The following is a 15,963-nucleotide window of genomic DNA, read 5'->3' on the forward strand; positions in this document are numbered from 1 at the left end:
GCCTACATCACATTATTCCCTTCATAAATTGCACAGTACCACCTTAAAATGAGACAGTTTTCTTCCCAGTTCACAGGCTGTCCAAGAACCTCATTCCTCTGATGGTCAGAAACCTTTTTCTAGTCTCTTGCTTAAATTCTTTCATGTCCAGCTTGTAGTCATTTGTTCTTATGCAAACATCGTCCTTTAGTTTAAATAGTATTTTTCCTTCCCTGATGTTTATTTACTCTTCTGAGGCACTCATATAGCACAGTTCTGTTAGACTCTCCTTCAACAAAGACTTTAAGCAGGAATGCCCTGGTACTGTACGTCAGTTTGGAGAAGGATTCTGTCCTCCTCACAAGCAGGAAAGAAAGTACTTGATTTTCAGCTGGCCTGTTTCATCAATACAGTTTGTTCAGTGGCTGCAGAAACATCTGTGCTGGTGCAGAAAAGCGGATGATGCAGGAATTAGCTGTTGAGACTAGCAGCAGAGCAGGACCTTCTCTTTGGGAAGCAGGGCTGGCTTATGCTGCTTAAAGAGTTTGCTGAACTCTTTGTCTCCCATCATAAAACAGGCTGTCCACGTCCCACATTGTTTGAGGATCTCTTCTCTATGACTGTTCCAGGTTTAGCCTTCATGTTCTCAGTCCCATTAGCCACTTTGCCTGTATCTTCATATTCATCACTGTCCTTTCAAGACCTGATGTTAAAAATTAATTTTGCTTCCAGGCCAAACTAACTCTCCTTCCCACATCATCATGTCTGTAGTGGCGACATTTTCCTCCTCATTCTCTTTACATTTAAACAGTCAAGGGACCTTTCTCTTGTTTATTTTATTATTCTTTTCAAAGTCAATCACAAATGGTTTTTGGCACTTTTCACTATATCCCTCTTTGTCCGTTAGCCTTTCCCTCTTGCATGTTTTTGCTTACTCCCAGTGTTCTTTATGAGGTGAAATCACAGCTAGTTCTGCAACCTATTGCTCCCTATCTTCTCCTGTGATTTACGGACACAATTTCCAATTACTTTCTGCACCTTTATTTAAAGAAAATCCACATTTCCCAAATACTTAAGCTGATCCTAACAACTAGTTCTCTCCATTTCTCAGAGTTTACCCTCTGAAACAGCAGTAGAAGGACAGTAAGAAAACAGGTACTCCCAAAATTTGAGGTCATAATTATTCCAAAGCCAGGAGTTCTGAGAATCCCATGCAGTTTTTAAATCCATCACTACCCCTATAAGCTTTACTTAAAATAGGAAATTATTCAACTACAGGTGCAGAGTAATTGCCTCCTTTATGTAACCTGAAGGCTAAACAGATCCAGACCTATTCCTTTTTTGTTTTCTATTTTTGCTGCCTTTCATCTTAAAGAAGTCTATTAAGATGTTGTAAAATACTGCCAGATTAAAAGGAATAATGAGGAAAGAAGCATTATTTACTTTTTTTTTTTCTGATTGTGTTAATTAACATAATGCTGTTTTCCAGACCCCTAATGACATGACTGAGAACATATAAACACAAGCTACCTTTAAAGTAGCTAGCTCAGACTTGGTGAGTAGCACAGGCAGAGAAGTGTACGCCTCAGAAAAGGAGCATTCACCCTTCTTCTGAATAGCTATGCAGTCTGCATCAAGCTCGTGTCACAGTTTTAGAGCTAGCAGTGCCTGCAGACCAGACATATCTTCAGTCTCACGTTGTACAGTGGAGCTGTATAAACCTCTCTACGAAACTCGTTTGTATTTCCCAGTTTATGCCATTTTAGCTGTGCTTAAAGCTGTATTTGAAGGACTTCTTACTACATGTAGTACAGCATAGCCTTCAGTTTCCTCCTTTTCTATTTAGTGTTTTATTCTACTAACTAAAGCTGATTGGAACAGAAAATGAGAAGGTTAATATTGCATAATATGTAGGCATATACAAGCTGGCTCAGCTCCAAACCCACCATTTAGCCCCTCTCCAAACTGCCATAGAAACATTTGTTGGTCAAAACTCTGTGTTCCTCCAAGCATGATTGATGTAAAAAATCACAACTGTGTGTGTCTATGCAAACAGGTAGGAGCTGTGTAAGATGGATCTTTCGATTGCTTTCAAAAGAATTCCCCTCTGCAGAAAATGGCAATATTTGCCCTGTATATCTTAAACAATATATAAGCTTTATTTTGTAGATTCAAGTAGTATCTACTGGCTTTCTGCTGAGGGTCACATTCCACTCACTGTGTATTGGCATTGAGCTTTATTTTAATGTGGTTATGCTTTTCCCACACAAGTACTCAACACTAGATTCTTTTCTCTAAAAAATGGCTGATACGGCATGAGAGACCAGTACTAGAATATGTGAGGATACTCAAAGAGCATGGAAAAGTCACTCAACTGAAAACTGCAAAATTCCCTTTTTCATTGGTGCTTTCGATGTAGAAGATGAGACGTGCTGCCAAAATTATGACATGAAATATTCAGCTCTATTTTGATCTCTCTTTTTTCTCTGTGTCTTGTTTTGCTAAAGATGATTTAAAACTCTGCTTGCTGAATCCAAAAAACAAACAGCTCTTGCATATGACAGGCTGCCAAGAATGCAGGACCCTGCCCTTCGCTTAGCTCACAAGCAAGAAAAATGTCCTACAAGGATACTGCCAGCCAGCTATGCTGCACTAAATCTCACCGTCAGAAAATAACATTGGCAGCATAATCAGCTGCAAAAGGACTGCATGCAGAGCAGTAACTTGCAAAGAGCCCAGCCTATCAGTTAGCCTTTCAAAGTGACTTGGTGGTGACAGACATCTGGTAAATCAATCTGGAAAGAATCTATATTCTCCAGATAACATCACATTTTTATTTTGTGGGATTGGGCTAAGGCAGTATGAGGAAGGTAGATGACAAAAACATTAGGACAAATGATTTGTAATCGTCATGTCTGTCATTCATGTTGCCTCTTCCCCCCCCCCCCCCTTTACATTTATACTGGCAGTGAACCAATTGCAACACTGATGTGTTATCAAAGAATATCTGGCAATATATTTAATGAACAGTTCTTTATCTTCCTAAAATTCTATCACCAAAAAAGAAAAAGAAAATGAAAAAGAGAAACAGAAAGAAAATGCGAGTGATTTCTTTGCCCTGATAAGATTTCTTCCTTTCTGTGTACACCATTAAATCCAGATTTAGAGACATAATCTTGCAGATCATAAAATAATTTGAAGGACTCCCTTCACACACACACCTTGGAAGGGACTAAATGATGTTATACAATAATCTCCTAAGGGAAGCTCAGACTGCATCACATTTTACATATCAGTTGAAAAAAAACCCAGCTTACATTTCCAGCAAAACATTTGTTTGCTTCATGGTGTGGCATGCAAGGATTGGATCACAGGCTGATGTGATTTTTTTTCACCCTTTAGATACAACAGTGAACACAGAAGTGAAAACAGATGTAAAGCCATTAAAAATTTGCAATTAATAAGGATAAAGGTAAAAATCCTGTCCCCAGTGATGTCACTGCCAGTTTGCTCATTGGTCTGGAAGCTAGACAAGTTTTCATTCTTTGAATACGTACCAGTGTCTTTCTGTCTTCTATAAAAATTGTATAGGCTACAAAACTAACCACTTAGATCATATTCACTTTCAATAGCAACAGAAAAAAACAGTATTTTGTGCTTTAAAGTATCACAGTCTCAAGGTTCCTTTATCTCTAAATGGCTTTCAATCTATTTTATTTTCACTAGGTACTCCTTTATTACAAAGGCTCATTATTTTTTGTAGATGTAATTTGCAGCCTTTTATGCCATTATCAAAAGTCTCGCACAACAGCTCTTCCTTAAAGTCCTGGCTTGTAAGCATGTGATTATGTGAATAATTGAAATTACATTCATTCAAAAATGTTCACTTCCAGGACTTACAGTTGTGGAGAAAAGCTTGAACACAGCTACGTGGAACAGAGGACTGAAGTAGGGCTTGATGAGCCCCAAGTATCACAGGGGACTATCATTTAAGCTTCTTCCAAAGTGTATCCATCTCTACCTTGAAAGTAGTTGGGCTTCTTTGTGCTCTGTGTTGCTCCCACTAAAAGGGCTTTTCCAGACTTACTTCTTATACTTAAAAAATTCTCACTTACACTCTCAATCATGCCAGTGCATATGCATTTGTTCCCGAGACAGTCATGGCCTTTTGCTTGAATAGGTCTTTAGCCTCCTGATTATACACATCTTGCCCCATTATATTTCTTGTTCACAATTCTTGCCCTTAGCAAAAGGGCCCAGGAAAGAAAATACACTTTAGAGAATCCAGCATTTGTTTGCTTATTTAAGTGTAAGAATTTAAGCTCTTCTTCTGAGCTGGTGGGTAGGGAAGTAATTAAACTAATGATTTCTTTTAATAATTAGAGCTAGCAATGTTGTAGCATCTCTGGTGTGGAAAAAAATGGCAGCATATGTATTTTCTGTAACGGTGCTGAAAATGGTTTGGTCTCATCTACATTAGCAAGGATACAGATTCTTGAAAATCTTTGCTGACCATTCATTAGTTGCCTCTCTAACCTGGGGCCTAGCACATCCCTGTTCTTCATGACTCAACTCTGAATAAGGTGGTTTAGGCAAACTCCTCAGAAGTAAAATTAATCTCAAAAAGCATTCTGATTTTCTAGGTTTTGCTACCCATTTGGATCAGTTTCAACCAATTTTGCAGAGTTCCTGATCACATAATGCATACAGGAATGTAACTCCACGAACAAAACCAAATTCAAAGTCTTTCCTCATAATTGTCACAAAGGAAAAAAATGCCACAGCAAATTAAAAGCGTGACTATTCCAGGTCAAATCAAGAGTTAAAATACAATTTAGAAGCTAACTACATTGATCAGCAAAGAGAGAAGATGTAACTTGAGCAAAGTTATGCTTCCATAGGCTTTAAACTAAGGCTCATCTACTCAGAGTGTTAAACTTTTGACCAACATAAATATGTGTTGGAGAATAAATAGCTTGAAAACAGACAAGATAACTTTTATGTCTCACCGGAGGACAACACAAAGATACAAAACTAAATAAGGGAATAGTTTCGAAACTTCATTTGCATCACTTCTCAGGGTTGGTACCTCTATCTGAGCATTTCAATGGGTCTGACTTGGCTCCCAAACCAAAGACATGAGACATCACTATTGCAGTATCAAGCCCTGGATGAGATGAACTGGACAAGAGGTAGGAATTGATTGTATATCAAATTCAATGCAAACCCTTCCAATCCTCAAGGGCTGAACAGCAGCTTTGCAAGGATACTGTTAAGGGACAAATAAATACTAACTTCTGAAAGTAAATTCAAGGGTATTAAGCGAGGTATGTTTCTTGAAAGCGTTTCAGTACACTGGGAAGAACAAAGTTACTTCCCACTCATGTGGCTTTTCTTCTGCAGATTTGTTTACCCGCCTGATGGAGACAGAAGCATTTGAGTCACCACGATCTTTTCTAATTTTTTTTACCTGTCCTTCATATCAGATGCATATTCCCTCACTCACCTTAAATCAGGCCTTCATCTCTTCCTAAAGTTAGGCCACAGCTAGAAGCTTGACAGCATTTTGTAAGTGTTTTGGCTCCATTTTATGTAAGACTAGATTAATGCAAAGCCAAGTTATCTCTGAAGTTTGATTACAAAGTTCCTGAGCCTGCAAGATGCAAAACCACCTCAGTTCTGGGGTCCTCGCCTTCTGGGAAGCTTGGAGAGCTGTGCCTGACAACTTGTTAAAAACTTCAGTACTGTTCATGATGTCTGATATTGAAAAGGCTTCACAAAGGCATATGCGTTACAACTACATAGGTAACCTAAAGCATGTCCATGTTCTCTGTCACCGATGCCAACAGGCTCAGACTGACCCAAGTCTTTGCTAATGACTTCCTTTCCCCTCCATATTGGAGTGGACACATGCAAGCTGCCTGGCTGGCCAGGTGCTCCATCAGACAGCCGAAGGACCCAGGGAGCAATGAAGATCTAAATGACCTGCAGTATCACGCACTGCTTCCCTTGTTCCCCATTTCCACTCACCACCAGTAGCTCTTTGCTACGTATGCACCAATCTACAGAGCCAGATTTGTAGGCTCTGCTCTATTACTAGCTGATGCTGTCCTCTCATCCTCTAGATCCGTCCCGTTACAAATAGCACTTCATAGTCTAATTGTCTAGTTCTTCCTTTCCGTGCTTCCTGAGTTCTGTGAGCCAAAAGAGTGCCCATTGTTCTTTGGGCCCAGGAAAAAAAATGCATATTTAGGAAAACTGCCTAGCAACTGCTTTCCTTATTGCAAGGAGAGAGGCCATTTGCATAAGAAAACCTTCCAGCTGGAAGCCTGCAAAGGCTCTGCTGGGAGCTGATTGTGTGATCAGTCCTCAAAGGAGAACTCCCCTTTAGTCCTGCTCCTTCTGGGTGGCCTTTCTGTGCTGTCCCCACCATCAGTGGGGGCGGTGGCACGGTCGCATAAGGTGCACCAGTGCTCTGCAGCAGCCAGGAGCTGCCGCTCCAGTTTCTGACTGTGCTCACAGTGCTCCCAGAGATCTTTTTCTCATTTTGTTCCCACATCATCTTTTCCTCACACTGTGTGCATCACACATCACAAAGTCAACAGCTTCAGCTGCTAACCTTTGGAGTTCTGTCATTTGCTTTGTAGATTTCCTGCCAAAAGTGACAATCTGTAGCACTACAGTACAGTATCTCTCTCTCCAGATATTTACACATGGTTCCTCCCCACAATTACTAAATGGCATTAATGGTCTGCACAAAGACCTGGCCCAGGAAGACAAACTACAGAAATCACTTCATCATTTCTCTTGCCGTTCTACGCCTGGTCTCTAGAAAATGTTGCCTATAAGCTTTTCACTTTCTAAAGCCCTGGACAAAACATTGACTCTAGTGAAGTCAACAGAAAAAGCCTCCACCAATATTCCAACTACAATTCAGCAAGTTGTGAATAGGGTTGGGATTGAGAACATGGCCCTCTTATGTGCTAAACATCTACACAGGGGTCAAATAATTTCAGCACCTGCAAAAATGGCTTTGTAGTGCTGTGCTGCTACTTAATGGAATGAGCCAATTTCGATCAGAGTTCTGCAAAGCTCTCCAGATTGCGGTTCGTAAAGCTAATTTCAATGTGTGAATCATTGCTTTCCTTCAATTTATATCCATATGTGTGGTTATTTTTGAGAATGATTCAGTTTTGTATATATAATTTTAAAAGGACTTTTTAAGTTAATGAACATCTGTGCTAAGAGCCCCTCAACAGAAAAGCTTGTGTCAGCCACTGGTGATGCTGACTGTGTAAACTTCCTGCTATTCTATAGGCGTGCATATGGATCCTAAGGCTCTTACCAACTGCATATAGCAGGAGTAACCCTGCTGAAAACCACACCATTAAAATGCTTTAAAAGGGGTAGGAAATCCAAAATTTCCATCCATTTGAAAACTGTAATATCTGTTTTATAACCAAAATGGGACTGTCCTGGTTTCAGCTGGGATAGTGTTAGTTTTCTCCCTAGTAGCTGGTATAGTGTTATGTTTTGGATTTAGGAGGAGAATAATGTTGATAACACACTGAGGTTTTTAGTTGTTGCTAAGTAGTGTTTACACTAAAAGTCAAGGATTTTTCAGCTTCTCATGCCCAGCCAACAAGAAGGCTGGAGGGGCACAAGAAGCTGGGAGGGGACACAGCCATGACAGCTGACCCAAACTCGCCAAAGGAATATTCCATACCATATGACGTCATCTGCAGTATATAAACTGGTGGGAGTTGGCCAGGAGGGGTGGATCGCTGCTCGGGAACTAACTGGGCATCGGTCGGTGAGTGGTGAGCAATTGCATTGTGCATCACTTGCTTTGTATATTCTAATTCTTTTAGTATTACTATTGTCATATTAGCATTATTATTATTATCATTATGATTATTTTTCCTTCCTTTCTGTCCTATTAAGCTGTCTTTATCTCAACTCATGAGTTTTGTTTTGTTTTGTTTTTTCAATTCTCTCCCCCATCCCACTGGGTGGGGGGAGTAAATGAGAGGCTGCATGGTGCTTAGTTGCCGGCTGGGGTTAAACCATGACAGAGACCAAACAGTAAATTCTCAAAGCTTTTAACAGAAGCAAACAGAGGGAAAATTTCCATTTGAAAATTTCCAAACACTTTGATTAAGTTTTTGATTGACATACATTCAGAGGTTTTAGCTATAGTGTGGTTCAATAGGATTTCTGCATTTCCTGGCATATGTTTCTAGGTGCTGCTTCCTGGCTGAACTTATTTTCTCAAGATGAACCTATTTCTTGACATCCTTCATGAGAACCACACTGGTGTAAATCTAGTGGGGGTGGATTTACAAAGGAATAATTAGACACCCAAATTCAATGGGTAATCAAGTAACTGGTCACAGAAGCAAGGCCACTCTGCTCTAGTTTGTCTTTTAATCAGCTCCATTTTTCAACCTAGTCATTATGTTTTTCTGTTTCTGCCATCTCTACACTCTTTGATCTCACAGACTGAAGGAGAATGTGCTCCAGGAGCCATGGAGCTGGCTCCCCACTTGCACATTTCATGTGAGAGCGGGCTTAAATCTAGCAAAACAAAGTATGTCACAACCTCCCAGTTAAATATTTCATTTTCTGTATTACTGTCTTGTCATTAACCCTGCAAGATGGAGTTTAGTAAGAACTCACTGTTAAATGCAGCACACTCACATGCTGGACATCTGATGTTCCTTCTCCTAGAACTAATATGGAAAACTTTCTTGGACTCTCCTCTTAGGATCAGTGTGAGTGAAAATAGATGGAAACAGAACTATAAGTAAGACCAATGACCCTGGTGTGAACATGATGAGAAAACTTCATTTGGGAAGTGACTACATCTATAGCCATGCTAAAAAAGGTGGAACTGTACTTAGCTTAAGACAAAGCTGAATTTGGCCTCTCTGTGTAGAACTGAGCAGGTTAGAAAACTGCAATTCCAGACAAAACACCAGCAGTCACAGATGTTTAATAAGATCTGGGGAAAGAGCATGCTTCCCGCATACAACAGAATACACTCTGGCATGGGCAAGTAGTAACAGCCTTCAAGCCATACTGCTAATCCTTTAGCATCAGGATAACACTATGTCCTGGTGCTTACAAGTTTCTAAATGCTGACACAGTGGTGACCTTTAGGAAGCTCCTAAAAGCCCTCTAAAATCATTAGGCCTAATTCTGCTTGCGATTATGTTACTTTAAGTTCAGAGTTACTGCACTGACTTCAAGGCAGCTAGTTCGGATTTACATCTCTCTAGCTGGCCCATTATTTCCTGTATTGTTTCCAGTTGCATGAAATCATCTGTACACGTCCTCCAGGGCTGCTGGAACCCTCTGTCCTCCCCAGCACTACACATGATGCAATGAGCCTCTGACGGAGGAGGATAGCCGAGAAGTCCATGTAGGGAAGCAGATAATTTCCTTTTGAGCAATGGATGCAAAAATAGCAGCTAATAAAAAGCCTTCAAACTGTGCCTTCAAACTGTGACAATTCAATACACACACCTACGAGGATGCCTTGACAAGCTGCTTGACTTCTCAGTAACTCTTTCTTGTTTTCTTTAGTGCAGCCTCCTCCAAACTCCCACACACAGGTATTCATCTCTGTAGTGACAGCTGAGACCTGCAGGTGTTTGCTGCTATTGCCCTTTCAGAATAGACAGACACTTGTTCCTCACTGTAAACATTTGTATTGTGGTGCTTGCCTGGCTAGTTACAGCCCAAATAATGATAAGCCACCCTTTTCTTTTTTTAGCCCCTTGCTGTCATGCATTAATTCTCTTTGCAAATAGGCATTTGGTACTGGAAATAGCTTAAGCGAGATCACTCTCTGGTGATTATTTTACTAGCACTGTCTTTTAGCAAATGTTTCATATAGAGCGTCACCAGAAAAGTGTATTATGCAGTTGCCAGAAATACAGCAGTCTACAATATTAGGCTCACACATGAAGGAAGGAGTATGCCTAGTGGGCAAGATGCTCTTTGTTATTTCACTACTCTAATACTAAAGTTATTTCACTGTCTTCAAACTGTTCCTCTGGCCTTGCTAAGCAACAGCAGAGATCAGAATTGGGACTGTTTGCTGAGGACTATAATACTCCCCGGGGTCAAAACAGTTTCTCAAAAGGGTTTTTGACCTTTTTATGTAGAGAGAAGGTCTGAAAGCTGGGTATTTTTCAAATTGGCCTGGAATAGCAAATTGTGTAATCCTTAGTTTTTCTGGAAGTCTTCCTGGGAGACTAAGAAGTGTAATAACTTCTCACTTCTTAACCAAAAGCGCATGGGAACTCTATGTTTTAAAAAGACATCCTTTCCCAAAATACTCATTTAACATTAACATCAAATAAAAGTGATCAAGAAACAAAACATTAAGAAACAAAGCCACAAAAATCTAGGAAACTTCCTCACAAATCTTTCTCACTCCCTCAGCTGTTTACTTTTTGGTACCATGATTCTGTTTCTTTAGTTCTTTACTCACCACCAAATTAGACAAGACCTGAATTTAAATTTTCAAAAAAAGCAACCCCCAGAGCAGCTAAAAATAAAAGAGACAACAGTCTTTCTCAGCCACCAGAGGTACAAAATGTGCCAGTATGAACTGCAAAGTCATTTACTGAGGGATTGAAACCAAAAACTTCAAAAAAAGGGGATGTTCTTCATTTGGAAGGAGTGGAAGATGAGAGTGGCCCAGGGCACTGTTTGACAATACAGTGACTGTGTGCCAATGACACAGGCTATGTGAGTCTAGGATGTACTGCGCAGCACGTTTTCATTAGAGGCTGGGAAGTACCTCTCATCCAAGAACAGGCAAAATCTCATTTGGAAAATACTGCTCACAGTCCTAGTGATGTCTGTACCAGAAAGAGACACCGAAACTGCTGTTTCACACACTGGAAGTCATGGGAGAAGGCTACTGTGAGGATAAGAGAAATAAAGGACCTTTTCTCCTGACAGTGTGCCTTCTTTAACCCTCCAAAACAGTCTGGGACGGGACAGGAGTACTTTTTCTAAATACAGTTGAGACATAAAGGCTAGGAAGGGAGGAGAATAATGTGATCAACTAGGTGCACATTGGTCATGAGTTAATTCAAGTTACTGACAAAAAAGAAAATTTGCAGCTGTTAGGACAGTGAGGTTGTGGAGCAGCCTTCCAGGGAAAGCCCTGGCAGTAGGATCCTACTTATGTGCAGCATCCACTTTGATGGAAGGGGCTCTGTGACAGGACAGGAGTGATCCAGGAGTTAGAAATTCAAGCTTCAGAGACACAGGACTGCTGCTATTCAGTTTTGCGGTATACCTGAGAGACATTTGAGAAGACGCCTGTCGGTGTTTTGCAGGCTGCTCCGTATTAATTTATTTAACGGAAGTCTTTCTTCGGGACTTCCATTGGTCACCTGCATTTTTGTTTCCCCTCTTGCTGTATGATCTGGCTCTGGGTCAACTGTGGTTTCCACACTGCTCTGAGGCACTGAGGACAGGTAACAGGGCCAGATGTGCTCTGAGGGCCATCACCAAACCCCAGTAATGCCACAGGCTAGTGCAACTGGCTCGTCCACTCATAGCGTTATACAATTTGCCAGCTCAGAAGGTAATTCTTACCGAGACAGACTGATGGGGATTGGTGTCACCTCCTGTTGTGTGGCGAGTGTGACTGGCTTCCTAAGATCTCGAAAGAATTTTTGCCAAATATAATTTCTCTTTGGAGGCTTAGGACACCGTTGACACCCTTGACATCTCCTCCTCTTTTCCCCAGGCAGACTGGAATTTTTATGGGTTTTGGAGCCTTATATAGAAGGGGCTAAAGTGTTAATGAGTGTTGGGGTTTTCCATGTGGTTTGAGGAGGTCTGAGGTTCTTGTAGCTCCTCCTACCCTTAACATCTACTGCATGGCTTCCTGCAAGAGTGGAAGGCTTGGGCTCAGTAACCTATGTTGCCTCTCCCAATCCTATGTGCTATGCTCTCTTTAAATAGCAAAACATGGTACAAAATATGCAGCAGATTTTAAAGAGAAACCAGGTCACTGGACTTTATACTGAAACACATCCTCTTGGTCTTCTGCCCCATCTGTGCCAGAAGTGGAGGAAACTAATTTTTGACTTATGAACCTCTCTGTTCCTTTGGGGTGAGTTGGGCCTAAAGGAAGACGGAAACCTCATTAATAGCCCCAGTCTTTTGACAGATCTTTGCGCAGTTTGTACAAGTGGAGGAAAGGAGTCCTTATTTTCTCCACTGTTCCTTGTGCTGTTGCATAAAGGCAAGTAAATTATACAATAGCTAAACACGGATTACACAACTGAGCTCCATAAATCTAAATCAGAAACAGAGTCTCTATCCTGGACTGGACAAACATAAAAACGTGGAAGGGTGAAATTCTGGTCCTAATGAAGTTAATGGCAAAGCTCTTGCTTACTCCAGTGAGATCACAGTTTCATCCAAAATCTTGGCTCAAGCGTGTAGCTGGCTGACCAGGCTGGATATTTAAAGCATATCCCTGTTAAGTTTTTCCAAGTACTGGGATAAGGCAACCTTCCTTTTTTTTTTTCTTTTTTTTTTTAAGCTTTTTACTTATGATAAAGAAATGCAGAGAAGTATTTTAAGACCAAGTACTGAGCAACCACTTGCAAACCTGAACTGGAAGCCTAAAAAGGGCCTGATGTACTGTCTCTGAGTGCAAGAACAAATATCAGCAAAGTTGTTGTTCCCATGCTTCAGTGTCAATACTTCAGACCACTGAAAGCTGCTGCTGAGTCACACTACTTGGGTATCAGAGGGAAAGATGGGAAGCCCTGACCTGTGGGCGTTGGGAGTCCAAACAACAAAAACCAGACATCAACAAAACAAATAAAAGCCCCTAATGAACCTGAGACCTAAGCTCTGCAAGTAAGTAACTTTGTGAAATGATCCACTGTGCTACAAGCACTGCAGTGCAGCAGTGTCACTGGAGCTGTTTGGCACACAGACCAAACTAATTACTTAACAGTTGTTTTAGTTTGGCCTGGGGTGGACAGCAGTGCTGGGTAAGAAAACCCACTGCAGTTTCTTCATGTCCCCAGGCTCATCTGGTCTGACTATTGAAAACCATTGCTGTTACACTGAATGCTAGCATGTACACCAGGGCTCCCCCCACCCATGATTCCTGCCTGATGAAAAAGAAAGGAAAAAAGAATGGAGGAGAAAAAGGAAAGCTTGTGCAATCAGGGCCACGCATCACAGGTATTCCCAACCCAAGGGTTATTTCTCTCCCCCTCTTCCCTGAAGCATCTTTTAACGACTGAGCTGATTCAATGCAGAATGTCATTAACAATCTAACAGTGAACAAGGGCTGGGAATCATCCTTATCTTACAGAAGCAAGCTATAAATAATCATCTTGGGCAAATCTAACATCTTGACAGGGTGGTAGGATCCCAAAAAACTGATTCCAGTGTATTAATAAACACAAATGCTGAACCATTTCTTGCAGAGCTTTTTGGAGCTGTGTAAATCCTTCCAACAAGCATCAGATAGAGCTGTCAAGGTTGGAGAAGAATTGCTTCTATGTATGTGATTAAGCCTGAGCAGTTAAAAAGACTTAGCCTGCTATAAACAATTAGGTATGGTAGGTCAGTGCTATTCCAGTGTCATTGCTGACAGTTTCATTACTTAGGCCTGCCATGGATATAATTCTCCAGGCAACCGTCTGGAAAGTCATCATAGCCTTGACTGTTTCATGACCAGCTTCTGACCCGCCCACAGATGGCCGAAGCGGGGCAGGCCAAAACCTCACAGGCTCAACTGTAACTTCCAACTTTTATCACTGTGAAATATGGTGGCATGGCAGGCTGTGGCTCTGTCGCTCCTCTGCACCAGCTTGAAGCCAGCTGGAACACGAGGGGCTGGAGAAATGGTCCTTCTTGTTTTTTTCACTGTGCAGAACAAGCGACTACCCAACTTTTAAGTTTCATACCCATCCATCCTACTGCAAGCTTACACCATCAGTTTGGATGGAGCCATGCTACTTTACATCTTCATTCATCCCCTCTGACACTTGTCTGCCTCCTTCTCCCTTCATTCACACTTGTGTCTTTTACTAACACCTCTCTACACTTACTTTTCCTGCCTTATTCGTTGCCTCTTTCACATCCATGATTGTATCCTTTTCACACTACTCCCTCTTTCTTCTCGTTTGTTACACCCCGAACCCCAAAGATCCTGCCTTGGCGTCAAAAAAAGTGATGAAGAGGGAGAGAAGAAGGAAGGAAGAGAGTGATTCTGTATAAGAGGCAGTGAGAAATGCAGTATACCCCTTGAATGAGGTCCTTTGCGACGTACCCAACGACTATCCAGGTTATCCAGAATTTCCTTTGGTGAACTCCTGCTTTCTCCAGCTCGTGGGTCTTGTTCTAAACTTGTGCTTCACTGGGTAGAAGCTTTGCTTGAGTGATCACGTGTAAGACTCAAGGATTAAACCCAGAGGTACACGAGCAGGTAAGATGACGCCAGAGTCAGTACGCTATCACGTGCCTGTTCCAGGCCTCAGTTGTCCCCAGGAAGCCCGTACGATTACTGAGCTTCCATCCCTTTTTGCAGGTAGTTTTTCTGCAGCAGGGAGTTACTCATTTTTTCAAAAAATAAGCAGAGCATTTATTGTTCAAAAATGCTGCCTCTGACTGTCAAGGCCTTTGCAAACACTGTTAAGCATGGACGTTCATTCTTAAGTGTAATGATGAGTGTGGTAAACAAATCCAGCCTCACTGAAGTACAGAACAGAGACACGTCTCCAGTCCCCACAAGTACTGCTCATACTTCAGATGCAAAATCAAGAAACCCTGGCCTTTGGTGCTCACTGGTGTCCTCACAAACACAAACAGAGGCAGTGATTACCATTCTGTATATTTTTCCAAGTTCTGAAGTGCAGTCATGCTTGTTTTACATTGACCAAATAGCTTGAAGTGCCAAGTTTCCAAAATAACAAAATATAAGAGGAATCTGGCTCAGATGTTTACTAAACACTAGGTTTGCCTTTTGAAAGAAAAGACAAAGAACAGAGGAGACTGTTACTTCTCAGCTGTTAAGTGAAACAACACTTAAAAACAATTCTTGTGTGTAGCTTCCTCTGCCCTGTCCAGCCTCAGCCGGACACAAAGACAATCTCTTTCTGGGCATCTCACAAACACTGACGCTGAGGTGACACTCTCCTTCATGGACACAGCAGCCCAAATTGAGTGGCTAAGGAAGACGCCTTCATTTTATCCATAAGGAATTCACTGGCAACAAGTCATGTGAGAGGCAGATACAGAAAATGTGCTTAAAGATGCTGAGTGGCTTAACTTACAGGATAAACTCTAGGGTTTATAAACTAACAGCTTGGCCACAGACTGCCTTCCCCAAGCCACAAACACCTGATAGCTTCAGTGCCAATCATGAAATCACAAACGTGGTAGCAAACAGCAAATGCTGTCAACTGCATGACTTGCCACATAGTACAAAGACAACAGCAACAACAGTAATTAATGTACACAGTCCTGTTTATCCTAGCAATCCTAGAAGCCCTTTGCAAACTTTAGAGATCATTTTATGGCAACCAAGCTCAGGGAAAATGGCCTGGGCCAGAATGAACAAGCGCGATCAGCTACTCTTACCCACCACAAAACAACTCTTCAACCATAAGCAGCAGGACTAAAGGCCTGGCTTAAGGCAGGAAAAACTTAGTGACAGCCTTTCAGGTGCTGGGTATATAACAATTTCTCACCTAGTCTTTTCCTAAGTAAAATAACTGGTCCAGTGCTGCTGTCCAGTACCTACACCTCCTCTAGTAAACAGAAATGTTATACAATACCCAAAAGTCACAATTTCCATTTGTCTTAGCAATATGTGAGAACATATTTTAATAACTTCAAAGTGTTGGGCCAAATTACCCACTCTTCCTTTTTATCTGCTGCTGCTTCTTCTTCACTATAGTCAAGCAAACATGCAAAATTTCT

At 41.4% G+C, this 15,963-nt stretch overlaps 1 protein-coding gene across 1 annotated transcript in view; it reads right to left on the bottom strand.

Annotated features, from left to right (window-relative positions):
• The window catches only part of NTRK2 (neurotrophic receptor tyrosine kinase 2), a 204,559-nt gene that overhangs the window by 24,726 nt on the left and 163,870 nt on the right, over positions 1-15,963 (bottom strand). The window lies entirely within an intron of this gene.

This window comes from Gymnogyps californianus, chromosome Z, assembly GCF_018139145.2.
Source record: "Gymnogyps californianus isolate 813 chromosome Z, ASM1813914v2, whole genome shotgun sequence".
Lineage (NCBI taxonomy): Eukaryota > Metazoa > Chordata > Aves > Accipitriformes > Cathartidae > Gymnogyps > Gymnogyps californianus.